Source organism: Amphiura filiformis, chromosome 13, assembly GCF_039555335.1.
Source record: "Amphiura filiformis chromosome 13, Afil_fr2py, whole genome shotgun sequence".
Lineage (NCBI taxonomy): Eukaryota > Metazoa > Echinodermata > Ophiuroidea > Amphilepidida > Amphiuridae > Amphiura > Amphiura filiformis.
The window spans coordinates 30,357,732-30,364,250 of NC_092640.1; positions in this window are offsets into that span (position 1 = coordinate 30,357,732).

Consider the following 6,519-nt stretch of genomic DNA (forward strand, 5'->3'; position numbering starts at 1 on the left):
TTTGCATAGGGTTCCATGTAAAATTAAAACTTCAAATGCATTTTTCTGAATTCCAAGTGCTTTTTTCCTCTGGAGTCAAAAAATTAGAATTGGTTCCGGATCAAAGTTTCGCAACGAGAACGCGCATATTACTTAGGGCTTTCGAGATAAAAAAAAAAAAAAAAAAAAAAAGCCGCAAAAAATTGAAATCGATATTTTGCTCCACAGGCTGGCTGTGTACTGTACATACACAATGTGTAGCTGATACAGTGAAATTTGACTGCCACACTCTTGCAGCCAATGGGCTATTCCATTTGACATGCATACACCCCTAGATGGAGGTCATGACTCAATCATGCACACAGGGGTGTAAATGGTTTAATCACCTGTTTGAGTTCTGCATGTAAAATCATCTGCAGTAAGAAGCCCCCATGTCACAAGGGAAAAAGCGGTAAATCGCACATTATTTCACATTATTTGCACATTATTTGCAGAATCTCTCCTCTTTTTCACATTATAAGCTTACTTAACAGAAATTGTGGAAAATTTTGGCGATCTTAGCGTTTTTGAGCGATTTTGCTCGTTTTACCGCTTTTTCCCTTGTGTCATGGGGCCTGTATCACCCGCCATACACCAAATTTTTTGAAGGGGAAAAAAATGCATTGGGGGGGGGGTTATGGGGGGTCAAAAAATAAAATGTTTGAAATTGCCCATACTTTCAACCCCTGCAATTTTAAGGCAGTCAATATATAGGATATTGCCAAATTTGAATTCCAAAATGTGGCTTTACCACAGGGTTCAATGGGAGAATTCAAACTTTAAATGGCTTTTTCCTTAATTTCAAGTTCTTTTTTCCTCTGGCGTCAAAAAATTAGAATTGATTCCGGATCAAAGTTTCAAGAACGAGAACGCCAAGATATTACTTAGGGCTTTCGAAAGAAGCGGAAATTTAAATCAAATTTGCTCCACAGGTTCCAAAGTACACAATGTGCTTACACTCAGTGATTTACCAGCCTACCTTGTATGTCCGATGTGTTAAATGCAGCCAATGCTTAATGGGCTGTTCCAGTTAAAATCCTTACACCCTCTAGATGGAGGTCATGACGTCAATCTTGCACACAGGAGTGTAGATATCAAATATGGTCACCCATTCAGGCAACTCCATTTGATATTCACACTCCCTGTGTGGAAGATGTCTTGCCGGGTGGGGAGTATGGAATTCAAATGGAATAGCCCAGCATTTCTTCTTTTGTAGGATTTGAAGGATTTCAATATTTAAGTCTGTTCCAGATCATGATTTTACATTTGAATTCACTCGCCTTTAAAAAAAAAAAAAAAATCTGCAGGGGGGGTAGGTGGGGGGGGGGCTGAAAATTTGAATCGTTCAAAATCACTCATATTTTTAACCACTGGAATCTTAAGGCAGCCAATGTGTAGCATATAGCTCAATTTGGACTCCAACTTGTATATTTTGCATAGGGTTCCATGTAAAATTAAAACTTCAAATGCATTTTTCTTTAATTCCAAGTGCTTTTTTCCTCTGGCGTCAAAAAATTAGAATTGGTTCCGGATCAAAGTTTAGCAACGAGAACGCGCATATTACTTAGGGCTTTCGAGATAAAAAAAAAAAAAAAAAAAAAAAAAAAAGCCGCAAAAAATTGAAATCGATATTTTGCTCCACAGGCTGGCTGTGTACTGTACATACACAATGTGTAGCTGATACAGTGAAATTTGACTGCCACACTCTTGCAGCCAATGGGCTATTCCATTTGACATGCATACACCCCTAGATGGAGGTCATGACCTCAATCACAAGCACACACAGGGGTGTAGATATCAAATGGAATCGCCTATTCAGGTAACTTCATTTGAAATTCACACTCCCTGTGTGGAAGATTAAGGGCATGTCTTCCATAGGGGTGTATGGATTTTAACTGAACTAGCCCAATGGTTTAATCACCTGTTTGAGTTCTGCATGTAAAATCATCTGCAAGTAAGAAGCCCCCATGTCACAAGGGAAAAAGCGGTAAATCGCACATTATTTCACATTATTTGCACATTATTTGCAGAATCTCTCCTCTATTTTCACATTATAAGCTTACTTAACAGAAATTGTGGAAAATTTTGGCGATCTTAGCGTTTTTGAGCGATTTTGCTCGTTTTACCGCTTTTTCCCTTGTGTCATGGGGCCTGTATCACCCGCCATACACCAAATTTTTGAAGGGGAAAAAAATGCATTGGGGGGGGGGGGTATGGGGGGTCAAAAAAAAATAAAATGTTTGAAATTGCCCATACTTTCAACCCCTGCAATTTTAAGGCAGTCAATATATAGGATATTGCCAAATTTGAATTCCAAAATGTGGCTTTACCACAGGGTTCAATGGGAGAATTCAAACTTTAAATGGCTTTTTCCGAATTTCAAGTGCTTTTTTCCTCTGGCGTCAAAAAATTAGAATTGATTCCGGATCAAAGTTTCATAACGAGAACGCGCGATATTACTTAGGGCTTTCGAAAGAAGCGGAAATTTAAATCAAATTTGCTCCACAGGTTCCAAAGTACACAATGTGCTTACACTCAGTGATTTACCAGCCTACCTTGTATGTCCGATGTGTTAAATGCAGCCAATGCTTAATGGGCTGTTCCAGTTAAAATCCTTACACCCTCTAGATGGAGGTCATGACGTCAATCTTGCACACAGGAGTGTAGATATCAAATATGGTCACCCATTCAGGCAACTCCATTTGATATTCACACTCCCTGTGTGGAAGATGTCTTGCCGGGTGGGGAGTATAATTCAAATGGAATAGCCCAGCATTTCTTCTTTTGTAGGATTTGAAGGATTTCAATATTTAAGTCTGTTCCAGATCATGATTTTACATTTGAATTCACTCGCCTTTAAAAAAAAAAAAAATCTGCAGGGGGGGGTAGGTGGGGGGGGGGCTGAAAATTTGAATCGTTCAAAATCACTCATATTTTTAACCACTGGAATCTTAAGGCAGCCAATGTGTAGCATATAGCTCAATTTGGACTCCAACTTGTATATTTTGCATAGGGTTCCATGTAAAATTAAAACTTCAAATGCATTTTTCTGAATTCCAAGTGCTTTTTTCCTCTGGCGTCAAAAAATTAGAATTGGTTCCGGATAAAAGGTTCGCAACGAGAACGCGCATATTACTTAGGGCTTTCGAGATAAAAAAAAAAAAAAAAAAAAAAAAAAAAGCCGCAAAAAATTGAAATCGATATTTTGCTCCACAGGCTGGCTGTGTACTGTACATACACAATGTGTAGCTGATACAGTGAAATTTGACTGCCACACTCTTGCAGCCAATGGGCTATTCCATTTGACATGCATACACCCCCTAGATGGAGGTCATGACCTCAATCGCACACACAGGGGTGTAGATATCAAATGGAATCGCCTATTCAGGTAACTTCATTTGAAATTCACACTCCCTGTGTGGAAGATTAAGGGCATGTCTTCCATAGGGGTGTATGGATTTTAACTGAATAGCCCAATGGTTTAATCACCTGTTTGAGTTCTGCATGTAAAATCATCTGCAAGTAAGAAGCCCCCATGTCACAAGGGAAAAAGCGGTAAATCGCACATTATTTCACATTATTTGCACATTATTTGCAGAATCTCTCCTCTTTTTCACATTATAAGCTTACTTAACAGAAATTGTGGAAAATTTTGGCGATCTTAGCGTTTTTGAGCGATTTTGCTCGTTTTACCGCTTTTTCCCTTGTGTCATGGGGCCTGTATCACCCGCCATACACCAAATTTTTGAAGGGGAAAAAATGCATTGGGGGGTTATGGGGGGGTCAAAAAAATAAAATGTTTGAAATTGCCCATACTTTCAACCCCTGCAATTTTAAGGCAGTCAATATATAGGATATTGCCAAATTTGAATTCCAAAATGTGGCTTTACCACAGGGTTCAATGGGAGAATTCAAACTTTAAATGGCTTTTTCCGAATTTCAAGTGCTTTTTTCCTCTGGCGTCAAAAAATTAGAATTGATTCCGATCAAAGTTTCATAACGAGAACGCCAGCATATTACTTAGGGCTTTCGAAAGAAGCGGAAATTTAAATCAAATTTGCTCCACAGGTTCCAAAGTACACAATGTGCTTACACTCAGTGATTTACCAGCCTACCTTGTATGTCCGATGTGTTAAATGCAGCCAATGCTTAATGGGCTGTTCCAGTTAAAATCCTTACACCCTCTAGATGGAGGTCATGACGTCAATCTTGCACACAGGAGTGTAGATATCAAATATGGTCACCCATTCAGGCAACTCCATTTGTATTCCCACTCCCTGTGTGGAAGATGTCTTGCCGGGTGGGGAGTATGGAATTCAAATGGAATAGCCCAGCATTTCTTCTTTTGTAGGATTTGAAGGATTTCAATATTTAAGTCTGTTCCAGATCATGATTTTACATTTGAATTCACTCGCCTTTAAAAAATAAAAAAAAATCTGCAGGGGGGGGTAGGTGGGGGGGGGGCTGAAAATTTGAATCGTTCAAAATCACTCATATTTTTAACCACTGGAATCTTAAGGCAGCCAATGTGTAGCATATAGCTCAATTTGGACTCCAACTTGTATATTTTGCATAGGGTTCCATGTAAAATTAAAACTTCAAATGCATTTTTCTGAATTCCAAGTGCTTTTTTCTCTGGCGTCAAAAAATTAGAATTGGTTCCGGATCAAAGTTTCGCAAACGAGAACGCGCATATTACTTAGGGCTTTCGAGATAAAAAAAAAAAAAAAAAAAAAAAAAAAGCCGCAAAAAAATTGAAATCGATATTTTGCTCCACAGGCTGGCTGTGTACTGTACATACACAATGTGTAGCTGATACAGTGAAATTTGACTGCCACACTCTTGCAGCCAATGGGCTATTCCATTTGACATGCATACACCCCCTAGATGGAGGTCATGACTCATCACAAGCACACAGGGGTGTAGATATCAAATGGAATCGCCTATTCAGGTAACTTCATTTGAAATTCACACTCCCTGTGTGGAAGATTAAGGGCATGTCTTCCATAGGGGTGTATGGATTTTAACTGGATAGCCCAATGGTTTAATCACCTGTTTGAGTTCTGCATGTAAAATCATCTGCAAGTAAGAAGCCCCCATGTCACAAGGGAAAAAGCGGTAAATCGCACATTATTTCACATTATTTGCACATTATTTGCAGAATCTCTCCTCTTTTTCACATTATAAGCTTACTTAACAGAAATTGTGGAAAATTTTGGCGATCTTAGCGTTTTTGAGCGATTTTGCTCGTTTTACCGCTTTTTCCCTTGTGTCATGGGGCCTGTATCACCCGCCATACACCAAATTTTTTGAAGGGGAAAAATGCATTGGGGGGGGGTTATGGGGGGGTCAAAAAAAATAAAATGTTTGAAATTGCCCATACTTTCAACCCCTGCAATTTTAAGGCAGTCAATATATAGGATATTGCCAAATTTGAATTCCAAAATGTGGCTTTACCACAGGGTTCAATGGGAGAATTCAAACTTTAAATGGCTTTTTCCGAATTTCAAGTGCTTTTTTCCTCTGGCGTCAAAAAATTAGAATTGATTCCGATCAAAGTTTCAAGAACGAGAACGCGCATATATTACTTAGGGCTTTCGAAAGAAGCGGAAATTTAAATCAAATTTGCTCCACAGGTTCCAAAGTACACAATGTGCTTACACTCAGTGATTTACCAGCCTACCTTGTATGTCCGATGTGTTAAATGCAGCCAATGCTTAATGGGCTGTTCCAGTTAAAATCCTTACACCCTCTAGATGGAGGTCATGACGTCAATCTTGCACACAGGAGTGTAGATATCAAATATGGTCACCCATTCAGGCAACTCCATTTGATATTCACACTCCCTGTGTGGAAGATGTCTTGCCGGGTGGGGAGTATGGAATTCAAATGGAATAGCCCAGCATTTCTTCTTTTGTAGGATTTGAAGGATTTCAATATTTAAGTCTGTTCCAGATCATGATTTTACATTTGAATTCACTCGCCTTTAAAAAAAAAAAAAAAAAATCTGCAGGGGGGTAGGTGGGGGGGGCTGAAAATTTGAATCGTTCAAAATCACTCATATTTTTAACCACTGGAATCTTAAGGCAGCCAATGTGTAGCATATAGCTCAATTTGGACTCCAACTTGTATATTTTGCATAGGGTTCCATGTAAAATTAAAACTTCAAATGCATTTTTCTGGAATTCCAAGTGCTTTTTTCCTCTGGCGTCAAAAAAAATTAGAATTGGTTCCGGATCAAAGTTTCAACGAGAACGCCAGCATATTACTTAGGGCTTTCGAGAAAAAAAAAAAAAAAAAAAAAAAAGCCGCAAAAAATTGAAATCGATATTTTGCTCCACAGGCTGGCTGTGTACTGTACATACACAATGTGTAGCTGATACAGTGAAATTTGACTGCCACACTCTTGCAGCCAATGGGCTATTCCATTTGACATGCATACACCCCCTAGATGGAGGTCATGACCTTAATCGCCACACAGGGGTGTAGATATCAAATGGA